This window comes from Furipterus horrens, unplaced genomic scaffold (genome assembly GCF_987537825.1).
Source record: "Furipterus horrens unplaced genomic scaffold, mFurHor1.1.pri manual_scaffold_10, whole genome shotgun sequence".
Taxonomy (NCBI): domain Eukaryota; kingdom Metazoa; phylum Chordata; class Mammalia; order Chiroptera; family Furipteridae; genus Furipterus; species Furipterus horrens.
Window position 1 is genome coordinate 89863224 of NW_028327180.1, and position 26027 is coordinate 89889250.

The 26027-nt window shown below is 47.3% G+C and overlaps 1 long non-coding RNA gene across 1 annotated transcript in view; it reads right to left on the bottom strand.

The window, feature by feature from the left end:
* Window positions 1–26027, bottom strand: part of LOC150000948 (uncharacterized) — a 41917-nt gene that overhangs the window by 10492 nt on the left and 5398 nt on the right. Inside the window, exons 2-3 of the long non-coding RNA XR_016513590.1 lie at window positions 21230–21329; window positions 7361–7546 (exon numbers count right to left, since the gene is read on the bottom strand). This is a non-coding gene — a long non-coding RNA (uncharacterized LOC150000948). The remainder of the gene's footprint in view (window positions 1–7360; window positions 7547–21229; window positions 21330–26027) is intronic.

Sequence of the window (26027 nt, forward strand, 5' to 3'; positions counted from 1 at the left end):
GGTGAGGCTAAGAGGAATGAAGTGACTTTCCCAAGGTCACACAGCTGGTGCTGGCTGAGCGAAGACCCCCACACCTGGACTGTTAAGATTACAACTCTTAGAGCTGTGAATTAGTTTGCTCAAGGTCACATCATAGCTAGTAAGTGATGGAGCCAAAACTCCCAATTAAAACAAAAAGGAGAGGTCATGCCTTCCCCGGCAAAAATGGTAATACCAAATGTGAGTCAAGGGGAGACACAATGCGCATTCTTTCAGGCACTCAAGCCTCTGCAATTTGACATTTGCCTTTTGATACAAGGACCTTAATTTTTCAATTCTATTTCTAGGGAAGTAATTTTTAAAAACTGTGTATACAGAAGTTTATCATTACATAATTAAAGGAGAGAAAAAGGAACAACTTAAATTTCACCAAGAAGAATTTGTAAATGAAGTACAATGTGTTCACTCAATGGTATAGTCTGCAACTTTAAAGAAGTGTTAAACTTTTGTTAAGGATTTGCATTGATGTGAAAAATGTTTATGTCACGCCCTGCCTGGTGTGAGTCAGTGAACTGGGCATTATCCTGCAAATCAAAAGGTCACCAGTTTGAGTCTCGGTCAGGGCACATGCCTAGGTTGTGGGCCAGGTCCCAGTTGGGGGTGTGTGAGAGGCAACAAATCAATGTTTCTCTTCCTCTCTTTCTCCCTTCTTTCCATTCTCTAGAAATAAAGTCTTTAAAAAAAAGAAAGAAAGGAAAATATTTATGTATTAAGTCTAAAAGTATAGAAAGTATTACAATGGTTAAATGCACTGAAAATCCTGGAATAAATAATCTCACATATTAATAATGGTTATGTTTGAATGTTAGAAATAAAAGCCATTGTAATTTTTCTTCTTTCTATTTTTCTGCATGATAAAAATTTTCTAGAAGGATATTTTTTCCTTTACTGGATAAATATTGGCCACTCAAAAGAGTATCCACAAATAAGTGCTCTGTCTCTGAAAACTATTCCTAGAGAAGGAAAGTCATAATGAATACTATCAACATCTTTGAAATAAGAGTAAAGCAGCTCAATGTGACTAATTTGAAGAGAGAATGATATTTACCCAGACTCGGCACCTCCCCCTCTCCTATCCATCCTTTGACCTGTTTCATTGTCTTTTCATCACTGATCACTATATGAAATGATAGGTCTTATTCACTCCTCTACTTATGTACTTAGTTGTTGTCCCTATGGTTCCCACCTCCCCCCCACCACCACCCCATTACCCCCACCCCTGCAGCTAGAACAGTCTCTGGCAGTCAGGAGGCTTCCATAAAGATTTGTAAAAGGAATGAATTCATTCTTGTCCTGACATTCCGCTAAGGCCAAAGTGCTGTTATGTTCACTGAAAATCAGTAGTGCAAAGAAGAGAAACTGAGAAGGAAAGGATAGGAAGTTAATTTGTAAATATCTCTTATTTACTGGGCAGCCTATATCAGAACCACTGGCAGCCTGCAATGGATCAGGAGGATTCCCATAATAAATCATTCCCATTGCCTGCCTTTCCAAAAGAATATTCTATTGGTAGCCAAAAATACGAATAAAAATAACTATCATTTCTGGGCTGTTTTTACTACATGCCAAGGACTCATATATTAATATCATTCATCTTCATGATAGCCCTTTGGATAGCTATTCTTCTTCTCATTAAAGAAGCAGAATCTCAGAGAGGTTAAAAAACTTGCCCAGGTTCACCCAGATGGAAGGTGGTGGAGCCAAGACTCAAAGTGAGAACTCTGTGGTTTCCATGCCTCACTTCACAGGAGAAAATGGAGATGACCAGACCCCACCCAAAGTCACCACCTCAGGACTTCCCAGAGTGTGGCCCTGGGATGTAACGAAAAATCTCTACAGGAGATGTGAACTCCACCCAAAGCTAAAGACTTTGGCTTAGTTCGGTCTTAACCCAAAACTCACTTTTTTAACCACTCACTAGCCTCGGCCCCAGGTCCAACCATATTTTGTTACTGCCCCAGAAGAATGTTTGTTTGGTCTTTGAGAAGGCCTTGGTCCAATGATTAACTTCTAAGATGTGACTTTGCCCTTGAAGTAAGGGCAGACAACACACGGGCTCTCAGAGGATTCTAAGAGAATATGTCTCAAAACCCAGATGATCTAACATCTGAGCTCAGGAAGCCTGCCTTTCACTCACCCTGGAGTCCTGTACCCTCCTCCTCATCTCTTCAGCTTCTCGGCATTCATCCTTCAGATCACAGTTTCCTATCTACTCATAGGAACTGGTATCGCCCACATGGCTTTTCCTATTTATTTGTGTGATTACTTACTTGTGGTTTCCCCTTGTATTAGACCAAAAAAAGCAAAGACCAGGCCTTGTTTTGCTCATCTCCAAACCTGAGGCCCAGGCCTAGCATGTAGTAGGCACTCAATAAATAATACCTAATCTTTATACACCTCCAACTATGTATGGATCAGGGACTTCATATATTTTCATTCATGTAATTGGTAGACCCCTCTAATCTCCATTTCACAGATGAGCAAACTGAGGCATAGAAAGGTCAAGTGATCACTTAAGCTTAAGATGTTCAAATAGAAAGCCCAGATTCAACCCACAGTGGCACTGCAAATTTGAAAGTCGTGACCGATGCTTTAATTAATAGCCTGAGGAGCAGCCACACCCACAACTCACCTGCTGCAGACTAGAGCTAATGCCTGACCAGACAGGGCTGATCAGTGTATCCAGGCAAGGTGGCCAGAGCACCAGCCCGCAGAGAGATACCAGGTGCCCTGGGAAAGAATGGGTTTAGGAGGCAGCCTCGAGATGACGTTCTGGATCCTTCACTGACCCCTCTGGCTCCCCGTTCTTCCATCTGCTATGTGGGTTAATAGTTTCTACCTGCAAGAATATTATGAAGATGGGATGATCTAATGTACACGAAACGAGGTGCCACGATGCATCACACTTGGCAGCAGGTGTTCAACACATCCGTTTCCTTTCTTTAGCCAAGTTCTCTCTTTCTGGCATCCCAGTCTATAGACCATTCTAATAAGGCTCTAGCTTTTTCTAAGGAACATTCTCCAGCTGAGATACAAAGGCAGCTGTGGCCTTCACTCACATGTGACTGCTTCCTCACCGAGCACTTCCTCTGCTCTTTCTAGCTCATCTCTCATCAAGGTCCTCTCCCTTTCTCCAAGGTCGCTAGGATACAGACTTGTGAGGTCTGGCCCTCAATTCCCTGAGGTGGCCAAAGCAGGGCCTTGGACAGGTGGACACAAGGGGAAGCCAAAAACGACAGAATCGATAGAAGAAAAAAAATTATCCCAAGAATGAGAGTGGAGCTTCTGCCTCTAAAGTTTCCACCTTGCATGGGTTCACAATTTGAAGATTAATTTTTTAATTGCCAAAATCATCGTAGCTTCTACCACCTCCAAAATTGCTCCTATTGTTATCAAATTCATTATAGTCACCCCCACCCCCACCACCATATCTATGACCACTGTGACTGCCACCAAAGCCACCTCAACCTGGTTCATCCAGGTTACAGCATAGACTATTATTTGGCAATTAAAAGAAATAAAGCATCGACACATACTATAGCCTGGACTGTGCTAACTGAAAGAAGCCAGTCCCAAAGGATCACATATTGTATGATTCTATTTATGTGAAATGTCCAGAATAGGCAAATCTATAGAGACAGAAAGTAGATTGTTGGTTGCCTAGGGTTGGGGGCAGTGGGAAAGAAATGGTTAGTGACGGCTAATGAGTAGAGATTTCTTTTTGGGATAATGAAAATATTCTAAAATTGATTTTGGTGATGGTTACTCAGCTCTGGGAATACTATACTAAAAAGCACTGAGCCATTATACTGTAAATGAATGACTGGTATATGAATTATATCTCAGTAAAGCTATTATAAAAAATAATAATATGGCCTGTGTTCCCACTTGGCTTCTCAGGGACTCAGTCAGTCATTTAACAAGTATTTATTAAACCCTAGCATGTGCCAGGCACCATTCTGATCACTGAGGATACAGTGGTTTATAAGCCAGACAAGGGCCCGGCCCTCCTGAGCCTAACTTCTAATGAAGGAAGGCAGAAAAAAACAAATAGATTTTAGAGAGATCATTTCAGATAGCGGCACATGCTGTAAACAAATTGAATTGATTTTTTGTTCATTCTCACCTTGAGGATATGTTTATTGATTTTAGAGAGAGAGGAATGGAGAGAGAGAGAGAGAGAAACATCAATCGGTTGCCTCCTGTACTCACCCTGACTAGGGGTCAAACCAGCAGCCTAGGTATGCGCCCTGACTGGGAATCAAACCCATGAACTTTTGGTGTACAGGATGACGCTGCAACCAACCATGCCACCTGGCCAGGGCTTAAATAGATGTTTTAAGATAGAAAGTGACTGGGGTGAAGGGGGAAATCAGCTAGTTTAAATAGGGTTGCCAGGCAGTTTGTTTGAGGAGGTGGCCTTTAATTGAGTTGTTCATTCATTCATTCATGCATTCATTCATGCAAACATCCTTTGAGCTTCTGCAGGCACTGTGATAGAAACTCATTGCAAACTCCGCTGCAACCAATGCTTAGTTTCTGAGTGCCTAATCTGTTTCCTTGCTCAAGTCAGTGCCCAGCTGATTTGTGAAAAGTCTTTATGGCATCTTCCCCTTTCTTTGTCTGTGGGAAGGAGGAAGTAGCAAAAATTGCTTCCCTTTGGGACAGTGAAATAAAAATCTTTCAGCACTTACAGAGAAAACGAGAGTATCAAACAAGCATTTTCTCAAAGTCATTGCCATAGACTAAACACAATGGTTTTGTTGAAGCCCCTGGGAATTTCCCCATATCTTACATAAACCTGGCTGACAATGAGAAATGACGTCCCAGAGGATGAAACTGCGAGTTGGCCGGGCCACGGTCTCAGCTCCACAGTTCCAGTGGGCCCTGGGGTCTGGACTCGGGCGGTGTGGAACAGTTCTTAGAGTTTCTTTACAAGCTCATGGCTTTTGTACAAGGACTCTGACCCCAGTCCAGTGATCAGATAGCACTCGATGGCTTAGGGACCCCTGACTCCCGAGGGCTCACCCCCAATATGAATGCCGCTCAAAGTGACAGCAAGCAGCCCCTTTCCCAGGATGTGAGGCAGAGGCATGATAGGCAGTCTGACCTCTGGAGACAAAGGGGAAGAATCTGTTGCCCAAATTCTGGTCCTGGTTCTGCTACCAATCAAATCTGTATCTTACTTAAGTCTCATCACTTCTTTGGGCCCTAGTTTCTCTATTTGTGAAGTGAGGGGGTCAGACCAGTTCTGGGGTGACTAAGACCAGACCTACGTTTTGCTACGCATACTCCTGTCATGGCAGATGTCACCCACTGATCATGATACTCTTGGGAATCAGCCTCAGAATCCTCCTCAACACAGTGTTCTAATCAGGTACCACCCATGGATCAGAGTTGGCACATAGCTTAGCAGCTACTAGCCACGTGCCTGAACTGGGTCAATTCTAAGGGCCCATTCAGCTCTGATCTTCAGATGGCTTTGAGCCTCTAGGTTTGAAAATTACAACAGGAGGCTTGCCTGTGAGTGGTGGGGAAGGAATGTAGGCAACAGAATCAGAAAGTCCTGGGTTTGAATCCCAGGCGTTCCACTTACTACTTACGCAATGTTGGGTGAGTTAGTTCTCTTTGAAAACGGGATCAGAGTTCCTGACCCATAAGAGGTTGAACAAATTAAATCAGGCAATGCTTATAAGGTACCTTTTGCTTGCACATGGAACACAGAAGCACCAAGCAGACGTTGTCTTCCACCCTGCCACCCTCTCTGTCCCACACAACAGACTAGCCCTGACAAGTGCTTCTGACTTGTGCTGGCTGGAGTCCCCTCCTCCACAGACTGTCTCTTCTGTCAATGTCAGATTGTCCTCCACCCCTTCCAAGCTCCCCTCGGCCTGCCCTCACACCAGGGAACTCAGAGCAACCTGGTAGTCCTTTGGATGAAGCTCGAGAGAACCATCAGAGATTGGCAAACTGTGGGCTTCCCCTGCCCCTTCCCTGCTTTCACATTTGGCCTCTGCTTGATAACAGCAGCATCAGATGCTGGGTATAGGTGGGAATGTAGTATCCTAGAGGCAGGCCTCTAGCTGGGCTGTTTTTCAATCTCTCAATACAGGTACCAGGGGCCAATATGGGGAAAGTTGGTTTATAATTTCTCTAGACCCTAGATGACAAATTCATGGCCCAAATAGCACCCGTCCCCTCACAGACACCACACCCCCTATCACTGTGCTGTTTGAGACCTGGGTTCTCTGGGACGTAGACTCAGAGACTTGCATGCAGAAAATGGACTGGGATACTTTCAGGAGCAACAGCTATGGGAAGGGAGGGAGGGAGGATGGGGCAGGGGAGAAACTGAATTATGATGTAGGTGCAACCAAGGCCCCTGCTGGGAGCTCAGGAGCTGGAATGACTTGTGTGAAGTTGCCTCCTATGGTGGGCCCCTCCACTGCCCAGTGGGATAGCACTCTTCAGTCAAGGGCAAGGCTCAGCGAGAGACCCAGCTGAGCTGGCCCCTACAGCACCTAGCAGCTGGGGGAATGCACGACTCAGCCCTGGAGCCGCAAGCCTGCAGCTTTCAGCAGGACCCACCGCAAGTGTTCAGGTAGACATTGCATTCCTCCTCCCAACCGAGAGGGGCTTCCGAATTCTGCCCCAGACTGTGCTCCAGGCAGCCATCAGCAATCCTTGAGGGCTGGCGTGCTAGAGAAAATACATCTGTCATCTCTATTCTAATCTTAATGCCTCATTTTACAGAGTCAGAAACTGAGGCTCAGAGAAGGAAAGACACTTGCCCAAAGCCACACAGGTGAGTTAAAGTCAGAGGCAGGACTAGAATCCAGACCCCTTGACTCTAAAACTGATGCTCGAGACCAGTACAGATTTAGACTTAAATTAATCAAAGTTAAATAAAACAAAGAGCTTAGTTCCTCACTTGCACTGGCCACGTTTGAAGGGCTCAATAGCAACACGTGGCTAGGGGTACCATATACGAATAGTGCAGGTTCTTACAGCTGCGGACAGTTCTACTGGGCAGCCCTGCTGTGGACACACTGCCCCATGCTGCCCCTTTATCCATCCTCAACTTCAAAAGTTAGGGCATCCCCTAAACACCTGTGCTGCTCTTAGCAACCCATCTGTCAACGGGTGGTGCCAGTGAGCAATGATAAGGGATATGTAAACGTGTCTGTTAACAGAAATAGCTACCAAGTGCAACTCTTACTGGGCAACTAGGGACCCAGAGATGGATTCTTCGCCTCAAAAGTCAGTATTTGTAAGAAGACATGCATAGTTTATACTTAACTTACTCATTTGTCCAACAAACCTTTATTGGGTTCCGTCTAGAGCCAGGCGCTGAGCTAGGTGCTGGGGATAGCAAGATGAATTAGACATGCCCATGGCCCTCAGGATGTTCGCAGTTCAGTGGGAGAAACACAAGGTACAGCGTGACTGGGAGCACTCAGGAGGGACCCGAAGAATGTGTATGATTTCACCAGGTGGCTAAATACTCCTGCAACCACAAAAGACAAAGAAGTGAGTAGGCATAAAGTGACTCTGTCCCCAGGGAGACCTTTGGCAATGTCTGGAGACATTTCTGGCTGTCAAAACTAGGGGAACAGGATGCCACTGGCATCCAGGGCGTAGAGCCCAAGGATGGTGCTCAACATCCTATAACAAACGCGTAAGGCAATTCCCACAAGCAGGAATGATCCTGCCCAAAATGTCCGTAGTGTCAAGGTGGAGAAACCCTGGTCAGGGGCTGCGCTGCGGAGCTGCAGGTCTCAGTCTTCAGTCCCACTGTCGTGGACAGGGGAAGTGAACAGGAGCACACAGGAATGTATAAGCCAGTTTAGAGGACCGTGGGAAGACACTGAAGAATCTTAATGGATTCAGTGTCAGGATTAGATCTGAACTTTGGAAAGGCTCCCTGGTTACTGGGTGAGAAATGGATGGAGGGCGCAGAACCGGGAGACCACTGGGAGGCTGTTGACGGTGGTAGCCATGGAGATGCAGCAGAGAAGGTGGACCTGAGAGCTGTGGTGCTGCTCTGGGTCTCAGTGCTCAGCTGTAATAGAAGACATAGCACTTGTCCCAACTGTGATTGAGTAACTTGTGTAATTAGCTGCTTAATGCCTTTCTTCTTCCCAGCTACATGGTAAACTCAGGAAAGCTAGGGGCCACTTATCTTTTGACCCGCTTCCTGACCTTGGGCAAATTACTTCTTTTGAGCCTTGGGTTTCCCCAGCTATAAAATGCAGATAATACTGATAACCCTCCTCTTTAATTAAATAAATGATCCAGCAATTCTACTTCTGAGTATTGTTAAAGAAACAATTCACTGTAGTAAGTTTTAAAGATCTGTCCTGGCTGGATAGGTCAGTTGGTTAGAATGTTATCCCAATATGCCCAGGTTGCAGGTTCAATCCCCAGTCAGGGCACATACAAGAACCGACCAATAAATGTGTGAATAAGTGGAACAACAAAAATTGATGTTTCTCTTTCTCTCTCTCTCTCTCCTCCCTCCATCCCTTCTTCCCTCTCTAAGATGAATTAAAAAAATATATATCTTATTGGCTTTATTCAATGATTCATGAATCGAGCAGCAACCAATCTAGCAGACAGAAAGGGACTCAGAGCAGCTGTACAAAATGAAAGACTTCCATATGCTGAAGGGAGTGGAAACAAGAAGGCCAAGAGCTGTGGCAGGGTCACTGTCCCTTAGCAGATGGCAGGGGTCTGTCAGGCAGATGAGCTCACTAGTGCTGGTCAGGCAATTCCTGATGGGCTAGTTTAAGATTCATTTCCGGGAGAGTTGGAACTGTGATTCCATCTTGGTTTGGTGAGATGGGGCTTAACATAAGTGACTCTGTTTGGAGCCACTGTTTTGTTTTTAACAATACATACCCCAAATCATTGAAAGCAGGGACCTGAGCAGCTATTTGTACATCCTTGTTCATAGCAACATTATTCACAAAAACAGCAAAGAGGTGGAAACAACCCCAAGCCCATCAGTGACATGAGACAGGCCAATAAGCCAGGACAAGCGGAACGGGGAAACTGAGACAGACAGTTAGACAAGGGTCTGCAGCCATCTAGTAAATCCTACTTCCCCAAACCAAGGACACCTCAGAGTAAACAGTTGGCGCTTCTCCTCCCCAATCAGGGGGTAAAGAGCTTAAAATCACCGGACTCAGGGAGAAAGATCCAATTAGGGTCACTTGCCAACCACACCCAAGGACAGATGAAGTTAAAGGAATAAATGTCATTTTAGCACATCAGCATAAAACTGATGAATATTCTATTGACTCCTCCCCAAGACCTCCCGTAAGCCCTCAAAAAAACAAAGGTCCCTGCTCCCCTGCTCTCTCCCTCCCTCTCAGGAGCAGGGTTTCTCTCTCTCTCTCTCTCTCTCTCTCAGTTCCCTTCCTTCTTCTCTTCGACCCACAGGCGTGCATCTCCTAAACTCAGGGCCCCCAGAAGGCTTGCAATCAGACAGCAATGGGCAGCAGCAGCTCTTCCCGGGCTAACCCCTGACCCTGTCCCCAAGGCCCCCCTTTCCCTGACTTCTTAGTGAGCCGAAGCTCTCCAGTCTTGGCTCATTTCCCCAGCTAGTCCCTCTCCTGTTGCTTCTTGTACCTAGGCCCTTCCTTGTGTCATTGTCCCCAGCTTTAATAAATGTTCTCTAAAAATCCCCTGGGCTTGTACTGTGAAATCTTTCCTGCATGAAGTCAAGAACACACACATTACTGGCCGGCCCAAGACAGACCTGCTCAGGGCCAGGTCCCGTTTCCAGTAACAGAATGATGGATAAACAAAATGTGATATACACATATAATAGAATATTATTCAACCTTAACAAGGAAGCATATTTTCATACCTCCTACAATATAGAAAAACCTTAAAAACACCACACTAAGTGAAATAAGCCAGACACACAAAATGACAAATAGTGTGTGGTTCTCCTTACGTAAGATACCTAGACTAGGCAGCTTCACAGAGGTGGAAAGTAGAATGGTGTCTGCCAGAGCCTGCTGGCACAACAATGTAAATATACCTAATGCCACAGAACCGAGCACTTAAAAATGGCTAAAATGGTAAATTTTATGTTATATATCTTTTACCAGAACAACAGCAAAAAAAAAAAAAAAAAAAAAAAAATGTTAAATGAGATCATTATATAAGGTCTGTTAACATAGGGCCAAGTACTCAGTATTGTCACTTTTTTTCCCTAGAAGTATTTTAAGAAAGAAAGGAACCAAGGGCTAGAGGAGCAGAAGCATGCCAGCTGGCTTCTGCTGCCTGGGGTCTGAGTTGGGGACTGTTTCACAGCTGAGGGGACAATGACTGAGACTTGGCTGCAGCATTGGAAGGGGGAGATTGGGGAGGTCATCACGGCAGCTCCTGTGAGCCTGAAACCACTAGGCTACAAATCTTTGGTAGCTGGTTCCATACACTTAGCCTGCTGAGTCGGAGCTGGAGCTGGTGTGGTCCATCTGGGCTGTGACGGTCTGAGGTCCTGTCCTCTGTCCTCGCAGTTTGCAGGCCTGAGACATTTGCATTTGGTATCTTGACTGCGGACCTGTTTCAGCAGCTGCTAAACCACTGACAGACAGACTTTCTCTGAAACCCCAGTGGACAGGCAGAGAATAAGTAAGCCTGGCTCGCTCAGCTTTTGTCTAGAGAGAAAATAGCCGGAGCACCTGTTCTTAGAGGCATCAGTTGCCACCAGATCTCCTTTGTACATTCTTTGTATAGATATGATTTTAGAGGAAAGACCTTTAGGAGTCATCTTTGTCTAACCCACTACAACACAATGCCAGGGATGGAAATAGACATGGCATGCAAAGACCGTGGTTCGAATCTCAGCTGGCCACTTCCAAGCTTTGCAACTCAGGCAAGTTATTTAACTTTTGGAAGCCTCATTCCCCCTCAGTAAAATGAGGATATTAATACCTTCCTCTTGGGGATCTACTGAGAATGAAGGCCATGATGGAGTTGAAACTTGCTGACAGGCCCTGGCCAGGAAGCTCAGCTGGTTAGAGCATCATCCGAATACACCAAGGTTGCAGGTTCAATCCCCGGTTAGGGCACATACAAGAAGCAACCAATGAATGTATAAAGAAGCAGAACAACAAATCCATGTTTCTCTCTCTCTCTCTCTCTCCCCCCCCCCCACTTCCTTCTCTCTCTCCCTCCCTTCCTCTCCCTCTCTAAAATCAATAAATAAAAATTTTTAAAAAAGAAAGAAGAAACTGGCTGACAGCCGGCCTGATGGATGCTGAGCGGCTCCTCTGATAGCACTCTCTACACCAGCCCCATCTCTTCACACTCCATCCATCGCCTGGGGTTACGTCTCCTGACATTTATCCTTGCCTGACAATGTTTCATTCACCCCCTTCCCCCACTAGAGAGTAACTCTGACCCACTCTGGCCCAGCAGCGAGGGCTGTGTCTACACATTACTGGCATTTAATAAACGTTTGTGGAATAACTGACGTTCTAGCATCTCTCTGGGGTTAAATCAAGCTTGTTTGTTCAAATGCCACACAACAAATGGCCACTTTAGGTAAATTACTTCAGCAACTGTTGAGAAGCCATCAGCCTAAGAGAGATATATTTAGCTGTATGGACAAGAGATAGCTCATCTCTCCAGGGTCTAGAAGAGCAAACGAAATGAAGGCTTTCTGTACCAGTACCTCCTTTGCTGGAACTCAGGTAATGCAGCAGAAGTACTGGGGAGCTGAGGGTACAGGTGGGAAGAAGATGGGTGTGAGGTAGTAAGACAGACAGACAGAGTGGGGGGAATAAAACTACTCAGAGCTGGATTGGCTTTTCTAGGATTTTGAGTTCTTAGAAATCATTTGAATCAGAGCAACTTAGTGGGCTCTGGGTCCAAAACGAGCTTCATCCCTACCGCCTCTGTGATCTGGAGTCAGGTTTCTTCCCTCTCTGAGCCTCAGTTTCCTCCTCTGTAAAATGGGGTGATAATAATACAAGGTACTTTACGAAGTTATCCTGTGGTTAAATGATAACTATCACATAAAGGTCAGTGTAGTGCACTGTTGAAATACATTTCTAGGCTCAAGATGGAGACACTCATGGGGGGCGGCGGGCAAGTCAGCAAACCAAAACTTAGATAACTTTCTATCTGAAAATACTCTACCTAACCAGAAATGTAGTATACCCAGTTAGCCAGTTCCCAAACGCCAACCTACCTCTAGGCTCTGTACTTATTTCTTTGTTCCTTATATCATTGTCTTTCTCTTCCTTGTTCCTTATTCTTTATTTCATGAAAGCTTCATTCCTTCCACCCCATTAAAAATTTTTTTTTTTATTAATGAGAGAGAGAGAGAAATATCAATCAGTTGCCTCTTGACCAGGGATCAAACCTACAACCTAGGTATGTGTCCTGACCAGGAATTGAACCTGCAACCTTTTGATGTGGAGTGGAGTTGGGGGGGGGGGGACACAATGCTCAGACCAATGGAGCCACATGGCCACGGCTTCTGAAAGGCACAGGCCCAGACCTCTCATCCTGCTGCTGCCTCCTCAGCAAAGGCTCCCTTTCTTTTTTTTTCTTTTTAAGTTTATTAATTTGAGAGAGATATGGATTTGTTGTCACCCTTATTTATGCTGCTTCAGAAGGGGTATCCTGGCCCCTGCTGAGGACAGGTGTTGCTGGAGAGAGCCCAAAGCACCCTCCCCATCCAAGAAGCTCAGGTGCAGAGACCTGAGACTGGACTGTATGTTTCTGGGCCCAGATTAGTCCTTCTGTAAAAGGAGGGGGGTTGATTAGATTGGGGTTGCAAACTCACATGCTCACTGGGGCCAGGCTAATGAGAGAAACATCAAGGACTACTCATATCTTCTACAAAGAGGCAGGTTCTCTGCTGATTTCCTTAAAATGTGCCACCATCTCAGTCTCTCGTTTCCAATTTCTGAAGGCACCATAGAGGCAAATTATCCAGAGTAATAAAAACAAAAATGCGAAGGGTGAAGGAAAATGGCAACTGGCACTTGGTCTCGGTGGGGGGGACAAAAGGGGGGTGTGGCCCGCTCCCCGTCCACGGGAGCAGCTGTGGGATGCCTCCTCTCTGTCTACCTGAGCGGCTGACACTCAGCATTGCAACCGGTGCCATGTGGCTACACAGGCTCAGTGTTCACAGATCTTACGAGCTTTTTAAAGAAGTTGGACACACGAGTTTTTATGTGAAATCTCCCAATTTTTAAAATGTTGGCTCAAATTGTTCTTAAACCGTGGGAGGGCCAAATACAACATGTTCTGAACTGTGTGAGCCGCCAGTCTGCAATCTCTCTGGAGTTCGGTGTTTTGAAAGCTCCCCTTCTGCTGGAACATTCTGTGGAGGGAGACGTGAAGAGGGAGGGAAGGAAGGATGGAAGGAACCACAGGGAAATCTCTCAGAGTCCTGGCTCAGTCTCTGCTGAGCCTCTGAGCCTCTGCTGGTTCAGCCGAGGGTGGTGGGAGACGGGGGAGGAAGACCCGGCCTTTCCATGCTACAAGGCTTTGTTCAGATTAACCGTCCTTTCCTCCAGCTTCCAGCTTTCACTTGGGAGAAACACCATGGCCCCAGGCCTCAGGAGTGTCTGAGCAGGTCTGAACAGCAGGCTGGGGTTTGTGGTTGGAGAGGAGGGGCCCCCGCTCCCAGGGCTGGTGGAAGGAGGGAAGGGGAAGGGAGAGGCACTCAGCATCCTAGGCTAGAGGAGGGCTCTGAGCCCCAGCCTCAGGCTGGGCCACTCCCTGCACCCTGGCTTGCTTCTAGCTCCCCAGGAGCCCCGGATGTATTTCCAACTGGGCCTCTGTGTCAAAGAGGGAGCATATGGGGCTGACGAGGCTGACAGCCAGCCTGGCACATGGCCAGAGCCCGGAGCTCACTGGGAAGGAGCATAAACAAGGCCCCTAGTGGGCAGCTGTGACCCAGAATCTTCCAGCAGAAGAGCAGTGAGGAGAGAGGGAACACCAGGGGGACCCTTCACGGGTCCTCCAGGCTGCCCAGGACTCAGGCATCAGTCAGAGACAGGATGGGGCTCCCTGGGGCACCAGGCAAGCAGCTGTCACATAAAGGGCTGCAGGAGCCTACTTTTAGAGAGTCTCTCCATTCCAGCCCTCTGAGCCTGTGAGCCGACTCTCCATGATCCAGCTTTCCTCACACTGGAGACCTCTCTCTGTACAGAGGACATCTGTGGTTTTCCCTTGCTTGGAACCCACTCTGCTCCCCTGTTAGCAGCACCCTAGTTACCCCTCCTCCATGTTCAGCCCATGAAATCTTTCTGCCTGGGTGGGGTTGAGGTTGACCTGGCCTTTCTACCCTCCTGACTCCAGGTAGGCAGGCATGCCAGGCCTGACCTGGCTGATCAGCCAATTTCTTTGCCTGCTGGGTCCAGTGAGATCCAACCCAAGGAATTCTGGAACTCTTGAGAAAGAGAAATTGCCAGCAATTGGCTTGGTGCACATCCGGACAGGCTGGAGACCATCAGGCCATGACATGGGAGGAGCTGCTAAAGAATGAAGCCATCACAGAAGAAGATAGCACGGAAAGGAAGAGAGAGAAGCAGAAAGAGAGGGAGGGAGAGGGGAGCAGATTGACCCATTCATTGACGTGTATGAGAGAGAAAGAGACCTGAGACTTGACAATGGTTTGAGCCCTGGATCCAGCTTGAACTGATGAAGTATTACGTCCCTGGACATTCTTCATGAAGGAGGCCAGAATATGCCACATTGGTATACAAATTATTTTGAGCAGAAGCCATTTGAATTCCTAATATCGCTTATCTGCCTAAAAGCACAGACTCCCCAAAGAACTCAACTGTCAGAAATGCCCTCCATGGGGAGCAACCAGGGAAGACTGACCAGAGACTGGAATCCCCAATGCCTGAACAGACATCGTCCTAAAACTATTGGATCTCCCATCTCTTCTCCCAAGGGCCCAGTTTTCTTTCATAAACGTCCGTTGTTTTCTTGTACATGCCCTTAGCCCTCCTCCCCTTCCCCTTTTAAAATGGTATACAAACCCCAAGTTCTAACCACCTCATTGAGTCACATTTTTCTGTAAACTCCTGTATGTATGTAATTAAATGTCTTTTTTTTTCTTGTTAATCTGTCTGTTGTTAGTTTAATCCACAGGCCCTCAACCAACAGGACCTAACAAAAGAGAGGAAAAGCTTTTCCTCCCCAACTTAAGTTTTATAAGGAAAATATCGCCCCCTGACATCAGCTTCCATGCCTCCAATATTCCACACAAGTCTATGAGTCACTGTATAATTTACCTAAGAACTAAATTCTACTTTCCTTTTTTAAAATATACATACATTTATTTATTTTTAGAGAGAGGGGAAGGGAGGGAGAAAGAGAGGGAGAAAAACACTGATTTGCAAGAGATACATCAATTGGTTGCCTCTCATATGCCCCCAACCAGGGACCTGGCCTGCAACTCAGGTATGTGCCCTGCCTGGGAACCGAACTGGTGATTTTCAGTTCGCAGGCCGGCACTCAGTCCACTGAGTCACATCAGTCAGGGCTCTACTTTTCTTTTTATAGGGCATAGAAGAGCCAGCAATGGCCTGGGCCTCTGAAATCCCAGGAATTTGCGCATGTAGCCTCAAGATCCTGGCTGTATTCCTGCCCTGCCAGCATACCCCCTGGGCAGCCCTGGGCAGTGCCTCCACCTGCAAAAGGGAATGTCACAGGTCCCAGAGTGCCCCCCACTCATTCTTATTAATTCCACACACATTTATGGAGCACCAGCTGTGTTCAGAAATGAAGTTCATAGGGTTGGGTGAGGAAAAGAGACCAGTTAAGAGAATGTGATTAGTGTTCTGCTAGAAATCAGCACAGAAACGGGGCCTCCGGACCAGGGGAGAAGAGCAGGATGCCACAGAAGCTTCCTGAAGAAAGTGACCCCTGAGCTGGATTCCATGGGATGAGGAGCAGCCGGGTAGAGAGCAGAGGTAATGCCTTCCAGGCAGGCCAAGGCAGCAGCACAAGACACAGACTCCAGGCGATGGGAGAGGCTGTGGCCTGGCAGAGGAACTGGCTGGGGAAAGGAGGTGTCCCGGCCACTGTTTGACAGGCTGGCTTTGAGGGGGACTGCTTCCTGCGTGTACAAAACCACAGATAACAAGCAACACAGCTCAGCCCTGAACCTGAGGCCAGGGAAAAGCTTGACTCATGCTCCCAGAGGAGAAAACAAGCTGGAGGACCCCCAGCCAGGGTTCGAAGTCAAGTGGGTGAGACAGAGCCCATGAGTACAATACACTGGGGAGCTCCTTGCCCACACTTGGGCCTGGGGCCTTCCCACTGGAACTGACTGTAGCCCAGTGAAGCCAGGGCCCAGGGACACGTCTTCCATCTTTTCTCCCACTGCTGATTCCTCCTAGAGTCCCCCTTCCCTATAAGTGTCCTTGAGCTCCGCAGGGCCTGTGAGGACAGACACCAGCATAGGTAAAAGAAGGTACTTTTAGAGTCAGATGATCCTGGGTCCTAATCTTGGCTGGGCCATTAAGTAGACCTCTGCATCTGTCTCCTCCTCTGCAGAATGAAGCCAACTGTAGTACAGATTAAATACAGCAATGCGTGGACGGTGAGAGCCATTTCCTTACTACACCTTTTCTTTCTGTACTGTCCGCAGAGCATTCCTTTCCTTGGGATCCACACCATTCTCTGTGCTCTGCTGAGACTTTCAGTCCCAGAGCCCGGGCCTCTCCCTGGCCTCAGGGGGGACATTGACCATCCCCAGACAATCATGCCCTTCCCTTCTTGGCAACAGCAATTGGTCTCTAGGATGAGCTCAAGACTCCTGCAGGCCAACCAGAGTCTGCCTTGGGAAAGTCTTCCTGGAGTTACTGAGCTGGAAAGATATGAATTTAGAGAAAGCCTGTCTATCCATGGAGGAAGTAATTTCCTACAAGGAAATAGAACCAAGAGGATGATGATGATGATGATGATGATGATGATGATGATATCACCATACGTTGCTTGAAGCCAAATCTACTTCTGAACTTCCCAGTTGCATGAGCCATTTCATTAGCATTTTTCTTAAAAGTCAATTCATTGGATTTTTTTCCCCACAGGCCAGCTACAAGCCATGTGGCTTGTGAAGCCCTGAGCACAGTATCTGCCATCACAGGAAGAGCTCAGTGAATAATCACTCCAATGAAGAGGGTGAAAACAGTCTTATGCTCCTTCCTCACCAGCCTTTTCCCTCCCAGAAAACACTCTCACCCCTGTCCTTCTCAGCTGAGGAGCAGCCTCCTGGCTGCCTTGGCTTCCCATTTGCAAGGATGGGCTGAGTGTGGGTAAGGGATATGGTGACAGGCAGGCCAAACCACCCTGTGCCCACCAGCCAGTGTGGAAGCTGCACCAGCCCCACTGAGGTCCCCGGCCTGCCCAGCGACTGTGATGTGATTGGCTGCGGGGTCAAGTGAGCATAACCAGTGACTAATTCTGAATCCCCTTGCTAGAGCTGAGTGACTTCAGTCACTTTATCTTTCTGGGCTTCTGCTTCCCTGTCTGTAAAACCAGGATAAGAACAACCCCTGTTTCTCAAGAGAAGTTGTAAAAAATAAATAGAGAAAAAAATAAACCTAAGATTAATATTGTGCTTAATATGTTCCAGGCATTGCTCTAAGCAGCTGACAAACTATTAGTCCAATTAACCTTCCTCATAAGCCAAGGAAGTAGGTGCTATTATTCAGGCTTTACAGATGAAGGAACTGAGGCACAGAGGTTAGTAGCCTGCCCAGGGTCTTAACAATAGTAAGTGGTAGTACGAGGATGTCATCCCGGCAGTCTGACCCGAGTCCACATTCTCTCCCACATCTGTCTGGTCCAGGTAGGAACTCAAAGCCTACACCAGAGAGGTCAAGAGAAAGAATTTAATATGCACATCTAGAGAGGGGCTAGAAGAAATGAAAACCAGAGACAGGCGGGGCGGTGGGGCAACCCGTGCCCTAACAACTGTAGAAAGTCACTATTTGCTCAGAGCTGAAGGGACAAAGGGAGGAGTCGGGGACACTGCAGCCCAAGAGCCAAGGCTGCCTCGTGGGAGCTGGGACTCTGGAGGAAGGGCCAGCCTCTGCAATCACTGCCAGAGGCTGCAGAAGTGTGTGCGTGCATGCATGCGTGCGTGTGTGTATGTGTGTGTGTGTGTGTGTGTGTGTTTCAAGGGGGTTGTACTGCATCCGGTCCTCTCCCCACCCTGGTCTCTAATCTGCCTGTACCTCCCATTGGCCACACTTAATAGGAGGCCAGTGGACTGGGGCATCTGGGAAATGTAGTTCAGCCCAGCAGGGAAGGGCAGGGAATGGATCTAAGGACAAAAAGTAAATGACCTGCACACCCATTGTGCTATACAGGCTCTTCATCAAAATGCAGCGCACAGAGGGGCAATTGTGCTATAAATGGGAATGGAAGACACACACTGCGGGGGCCAGCATTTAGGTACCTGACTCCTGGTGCAATGTTGTGTTCAGCACAGGAGCGGAACCCAGCAGTTATGGACATCCTGTGATACCTGAAAGGCAGGGAAGGGCAACTGGGGTTCCTGATGGTGCCTCCTCCTCTTGGCCTCTGCCCATCTGGAAGCTTCTACAGACAGCTCTGCACAGCTTGGTGCAGATCTGCCACAAAAAGCAAGCTCTGTTTTTCTCTTTAAAGCGAGTGGGAGCAGCCTGAAGCTTCCCAGCAACTGCTTTGGGGTCTGAGAGAAACAGGTGCAACTGAGGCTTAAAATTAGGAGGCAAATAAGTGGGGTGAGGGGCCTCCCAGCTCCCCGCATTCTCCTTTTGCAAAGGCTATCATCTCTGTCCCTGTGGAGTCCCCTCAGTCTCCTCTCCCCTGCAGGCCCCTATATGACCTCAGTGAGTCACTGGAAGCAGCTGCCACCTACTGCTTTGGAAGCAGGTGGGGTCCCACAGGTAACAGGATGAGCAAGAGCCGGATCCAGGCCAGAACACAAGCGATGTGGAGTCTGAGCCTGTCTTGTCGGGACGAAGTAGAGACGGTCTCGGGAGGCCTCCCCTTTGATCTAGAATTCTGCCTCCAGGAATTTATCACACAGATAATCTTATACAAGTGCACAAAGACTTCTGGACAAGGCTATGCACTGGAGTATGCATCGCAGTTAGCAGAAGACTGAGGGGGGAAAATAACGGGCACTAGGCAGTGGTTTGACTAAGCAAATGATGGTGCATTTAAACAATGGAATGCTCTGTGCTCTTACAGGGAAAGAGACCCATCTGTATGTGCTGAAACAGGCCAATCGTCAAGATAAATTAAGTGGAAAATGCAGGGGATAGAACAGTGTGTCTAGTATGCTCACATTTTTGGGTGGAAGAGGTGTTTTATGTGTATTTACACAAGCATCTCTTGCTATCTAGATCTGTTTGGTTTCTTAGTCCTGGTAGCGAGGGTTCAGAAAGCAGGGGATGCAACATCATTGGAATCTTTGATTCCTGCATTTCATTTCAGAGAGCAAATAACAAGAGTTCAGCAGCAACTGGTTCATCCAAGAGGCTACCAGAATCCATTTTGTTCCCACGTGGAACAGTGTGGGGATAACTGTGAGGGTAGGGATATCTGTATGTGTAAAAATCTCACCCCATGTAAGTGTGGATTCCCTCTGGGACCATACACAGGAAATTGGTTAGTAGTGGTTGCTGCCAGGAGGATAATTCAGCCCTACAGGAATGGGATGAAAGGGAGACTTATTTTTCAGCTTTAAAAGATGGCCCCAAATTCTTTGAGAGGTAGTCTCTGTCCCTTACTGTTTGGTGCAAGTAATACTATGTGACCTTCACAGCTAAGTCATAAAAGGTCATGCAGGCCCTAGCTAGATAGCTCAGTTGGTTAGAGCATTGTCCTGATACACCAAGGTTGTGGCTTCGATCCCTGGTTAGGGCGCATACAAGAATCAACTAATTAATGCATAACTAAGTGGAACAACAAATCGCCCCCCCCTTAAATCAATAAATAACATTAAAAAAAATGTCACGCAGTTACATCTTGTTTCTTAGATTCCTTGCTCTGGAACACTCTCTCTGAGGCCCCAGCCACGATGCTGGGAGAAGCCCAAGCCACATCTCGTAGCCCGGTTTAGGCACTGTGGTCCTCTGTCCCATCTGAGCTCCAGCTGACAGCTAATGTCATATGCTAGCCATGTGAGTGAGCCATCTCGGAATTTCAACCCCAGTCGAGCACGCAAATGACAGCACCTCCAGCTGTCATCTGACCACAACAACACCAGGCGCCCCAGGTGGGAACGACCTGCACAGACAAAGTCAACACGCAAAACTGCAAAAGACAATAAGACATTATTGTCTTAAGCCATTAAGTTTTGGGGTAACTGTGTGTGTGTGATTATTAAGTGGAAAAAATATATTATCACATGTATTACATATGCAAAACTAGGAGTATTTTCCTTGATGGCGCTAAATATTAAACATGCAGTATCTACTTTATTCCTCACAAGGTACATGGCCATTAGATGAGAAAACTGAAGCTCAGAGGGCTTCTTTGGTTACTTGGCCAAGATCGCATAGCTCTTTTTTTTTTTTAAGTATATTTTATTGATTATATTGTTACAATAGTTTCAGTTTTTTTTCCCCTTTGCTCCTCTCCACCCAGTACGCCCCCCCCAGCAATCCTCCTCCCTCAGTTTATGTCCATGGGCTATGCATACAAGCTCTCTGGTGTCACTCTTTCCCATATTATTCTTTTTTTGAAAAAATGATTAATTAATTAATTAATTTTTATAATAATAAAAAATAACAATATCCCCCTCTCAGACTTTAAGACCCTTTATAATCTTATAAAGGACAATGGGCAAAGCTGCTTCAAGCTGGACATGGTCATCATCCTACCTACCCTTGGGTCCAGAAATCCCTAGTAAGAGTAGGGGTGTGGAGGGGAGGGTGGCCTTAAGATCGCATAGCTCTTAAGAGGCAGGCCTGGGATATGAAATCAGGATGCCTCTCAGTCCCAGGCTAACTGTCACTGCTGGGGAGAGTCTCATTCCTTGCCCACTGTGGGCCTCAGTTTCCCCAGTGAGGATTTTGGAACAAGTGAGGACAGAAAACTCAAAGCCCAAAGGGGCACCCTGGCCAGTTTGGTTCAGTTGGTTGGAGTGTCATCCCATGACTGAAAAATCGTGGGTTTGGTTCCCAGTCAGGGCACCTACCTGGGTTGCAGGTTCGATCCCAGGTCTGAGTGCATACAGGAGGCAATCAATCAATGATTCTTTCTTGCATGGATGTTTTTCTCTCTCCCTTCCTCTCTCTCTAAAAGCAATGAAAGAAATGTACTTGGGTGAGGATTGGGGAAAAAAAAAAAAAAAAAAAAAAAAAAAGGCCCGAAGAGGCCTGTGCTGTGTGTGACCCAGAGGGCTGAAGCGGGCGTGGTGGGCCAGCTGGGAGCAGCCTCGGCCTGGCTCTGAGAAAGCCAGTTCAGAATTGCCAGATCTTTGCATTTTTTGAGAGAAGCCAGAAATTAGATTTTTATGTGCAATCTATTCCTGTTCTGATGTTGGCAACTGATTCTTTTCTTCTTCTTCTTTTTTTTTTCCTATACTTCATCTTAGCCAAAAGGCCAAGAAGTGATCTCTTTCTTTTTTCCCAGACTGAAAAGCCAAACAAAAGTGGCCAATCTGCCTCTCTAAACCAGAAGATCTCAGACATCTTGACTTCCAGTAGAACCTCTCTGGGGAGTCGGCTCACATTCCAATCCCAAGAGGGTCGGATCTGAGAAAGGAGAGGGAGCGTGAAGACAGAGATGCCCAGCCTCTCCTGCTACCGCCCTGCCTGCAGCGGTGGGGAGGCAGGGGTGCTGGGAAGCCAGGCCACAGGAGCTGAGCACTGCTGGAGGGCAGCTGAGCTTGTGATGAACCCACTTCTGGTGATGAACCAGCTGCCAGAGCTGCGGGACTTCCCAGAGCTGTCAGGCTGCTCCCTGGTGCTGCCGGAGCGGGCACCCGGGGAGGCTGAATTTCCATCGCAGGGGGAAACCACCCCTGCCCACCCCGCCATTGTCTCCATCGCTCCTCTTCGCCCCCTGCTTCTCCAGTAAGAACCCTGCCCCTACCACCTCCTCCAATCGATCCTCCTTAGTGGAGGGGCATTGATCCAGTCCACAGCTGTCTTCCTGGGCCTTCCCTCCACCCCCAGCGCCTTCAATTCCCTCCTGAGCCTGGGTCCATTCCATCTTCAGCTGACTTGTCTTCCTCTGGGATGCAGCCTGGCAGAGTGCAGTGGTGTGATTGATGAGCTAAGAAGCTCTGGCTGGCAAGCGGGTGGGCAGCCAGCCAGAGACACACTCTCACAAGATAGCAGAGCCCCCCCAGGGGAGAGCCCATAGCTACCAGGATGGTCCCTGGGGTCCCCCCACTGCCTGACCACCTGGGCTGATGTGGTGGCGTTCTGGGCAGAGCAAATAACCACACGGGCCTTGGTACAGTACCATGCACACAGCGGTCCCTCCGTTAGTGCAAATGCTCCTTTCTTTTTCCACTTCACAACAGACACACAAGGGGATGAAGGTGAACTTTTTAAAGCTGGGAATGTCTGTCATTCACCCAAGCCACTCAGTCTAGGTGTTTATAATCTGCCCATTCATTCATTCATGCATTCGTGCAAAATGAGCGATCGCTGTGGGGATCAGCACTTTGCTGTAATTGCCAGTGTGGTCTTGGAAGGGCAGGGTGGTGTGAAGGCAGGCTTCCATGGCTTTCTAGCTGGGTGACCTTGTGCAGGGCCCATCACCTCTCTAAGCAGCAGATTCTTAGATAATACATGTTACAAACAAGGCAAGTGAGGCCCAGAGAGGGGCATGGATTTGTGCAAGCTCACACAGGAAGCCAGCGGCAGAGCTGGGATGAGAGCCCAGATGTCCTGACTGTTGGTTCAGTGCCTCTCCAACCCTGTTCCCACTTCTGCCAATGCACCCCCTTCCCTTTCCAGCCCTCTGCCTTTGAAGATGTCAGTAACCAGCAGATTGGAGCCGACAGGAAATCCCCGGGGGTCTTTTACCAGGGTGAAGGCATTGAGTTTCAGGGGGGGCAGATGGGCGACCCATTAGGGAGCTAACGCTGAGTTCCTGTCAGTTCCATTAGTGTCTCTGATTAACCCATTAGTACCCACCGGAAGCAGGAAGCACAGGGACCCTGAAAGGGATAAGTCCTGAAGTAAGTCAGCTTTGATGAGGCCCGAGGGAGCAGAGCCGGGGAGGCAGAAAAGGAATCTTTCCTCTTTCCTTGGCAAGTGGGCTTCCTTAGAGAAGGTATCAGGTAGGTCAGGGATGACAAAGACCAGGTAGGACTCAGAATCAGGGTGATTCAGAGCTCAGTCCAACCCCTTGAGCTGACCCTTTGTACAGATGTGACAAGTGAACAGCAGAGAAAAGGAATTTGTCTCTGAGTCACTCACAGAGAATCCTGGGTTCCTGTCGATCATGTCACTTTACAGGACTCAAGTGTGGGACATGAACTATGGGCAAAAACCCAGCCAACCCTTATCGGGGTACTGCTAACTGCTTCATGTACATTATCTTATTTTGTTCTCAAGGCAACCAGGGAGGTAGGTACTATAACCCCAATTTACATAGCAATCCTGACGTTCAGCGTCATTTGCCCCAAATCACACAGAGAATACACAGAAGAGCCAAGATTCGGACCCAGGCAGCCCGATCACCAAATCCTCATCTTTGTCATCCTGCCATCCCTGCTGAGCAGCAAACCTTGACAGAGCCACCATTTGACAAACACATCCTACAGAGTCCTTCACCTAGGTCAGGCTTTTTATTTTAACCACTTGAAGATGATATAATCATGCCATTTTACAGGTGGAAAACCCAAGGCTTAGCGAGGCCAAGTATCCATCTAACATCACACATACAGATATTGTCAGAAATAAGATGCAAACCTTTGTTTACCTCACTCCAAAGACGAGGCTATCGGCCAATCCTCTGTGAGTGTGAAGACCCCCATGCTATGACAACCGTGTAATGTGGCTACCGCCATGCTTAGCCTCCAAACGGATCCTTCTTCTTGGCCATATATTCATTCATTCATTCCACAGATACATCAAGTACCTGCTGGTCTGCCAGACCCTTGCTTACAAGACTGTAAAATCCTGGCACTCCTGCAGCTTATGTTCTACTTGTGGGACAAGACAGAAAGACCAGCAATTCCAATAGGGTAGGGGTGAGCAATGGGTGCCATGTGTCATGGCATGACCTAGTTCCAGGGGACAGGGAAGGCCAAGCGGAGTGTTATAGGCCAATGAAGCCACTGTCCAAGCAAAGAGGGCTAGCCCTTGCAGAGGCCCAGGGGTATGAGAATTCCAATTCCAGTTTGCGGGAGGAACAAGCTTTCCTCTTCCCTCAAGGTTCTTTTGGCTGGTCTGATAATCAAATAGACATGAGACAGATTAGCAAGAGAAAATAATTATATTTAATACATACATATGTATGGAAACCCCTCATACATGTAAGAGTCAGAGGCCCCACCTGCAGGAGAGGTTCAGAGATAGAAAGAGAACATTGGTGTATAGGACATCCTGAGCTAGGGAGGAGGTCAGGTGCCTGGAGGGCTTCAAAGGGTCATTGCAGAATAATAAGAAGAGCAGATATTTACTAAATAGAAGTTGGCCCTGCTATGTAGATGGATCAAAAATGTTATCCCTTCCCTGGCTGGTGTGGCTCAGTGGATTGTCAGCCTGTGAACCAAAGGGTTACCAGTTCAGTTCCCTATCAGGGCACATGCCTGGGTTGTGGACCAGGTCCCCAGCAGGGGGTGCTCAAGAGGAAACCACACATTGATGTTTCTCTCTCTTTCTTCCCTCCCTTCCCCTCTCTCTAAAAATAAATAAATAAAATATTTTTAAAAATATTATCCTTGATAATTTCTTATTATGGGCAAGGCCCCTGATTCAAGTTCTTCTAGGTAGTTAAAGGGAGAAGCAGAAGTTTCTCTTGAACTTGAAGCTAAAATTGCCCTTAGTGCAAAACGATCCATATACCACAAAAGCACATCTTGGGGTGAATAGCTCTGAACCCAACACCAGCAACAGATGGAGATAAGCAGTGGCAGAACTGGAGATTCAAGAAGTGGTTGAAGCACTGGCCGGGTAGCTCAGTTGGTTAGAGCATTGTCCCACTACGCCAAAGTTATAGGTTTGATCCCTGGTCAGGGCACATGCAAGAATCAACCAGTGAGATCATCAATAAGTGGAACAACAAATTGATATTTCTCTCTCTCTCTCTGAAAATCAATTAAGAAAAAAGAAGTGGGTGGAGTATGAACTTTATCCCTGATACAAGACAATGGGGAACCACCACAGGAAAAAAAAGATCTGCATTTAGAAAGCTCAGGGTCTGCAGGAAGGATGCAGTGGGGTGGGGGTGAACGGCTGGAGGCTGGCTTGGTGGCGTTTCCAAAGATAAGGAGGGCTTTGGTGCTTGATTAGATCTGGGAGTGAGGGGCAGGAATGACAGGCAAATGGTGAGGTGGGGGTTGGGGGCATGAGGAGTCCGGGGAGAAAAGTCTGGGGAAGAGAGACAAGTTCCCTTGAGCTGTTGAGTGTAAGAGGGTTCTGTCCAGAGTGTGCCTGGACTTACTGGCCTGGATTTCAGGCCTTACTGGTCCTTAAGGTTCTGCAGAGAACAGACTGCAGAACTTTTTACCCTGTGCCTCAGTTTCCTCATCTGAAAATGGATAATAACATCACTGCATAGAGTTCTTGTAAAGATTCGATGGGTATACAATATATAATTCACACAGAAAGCACTTAACATAGTACCAGGCACATGGGGATGGTTAATAAAGGTTAATTGAATAACTGTATGAACGGAAGATTCTTTGGCTGTCGCTGATAGGAGTTATTTGAAAAAAAGAGTTGATTTAAAGACTAAAGGACATTTCTTGTTCTCTCCTCATTATTCAGGGCTGGGTTAGAGGGGAAGGGAGAAGAAGTATAATTAACACC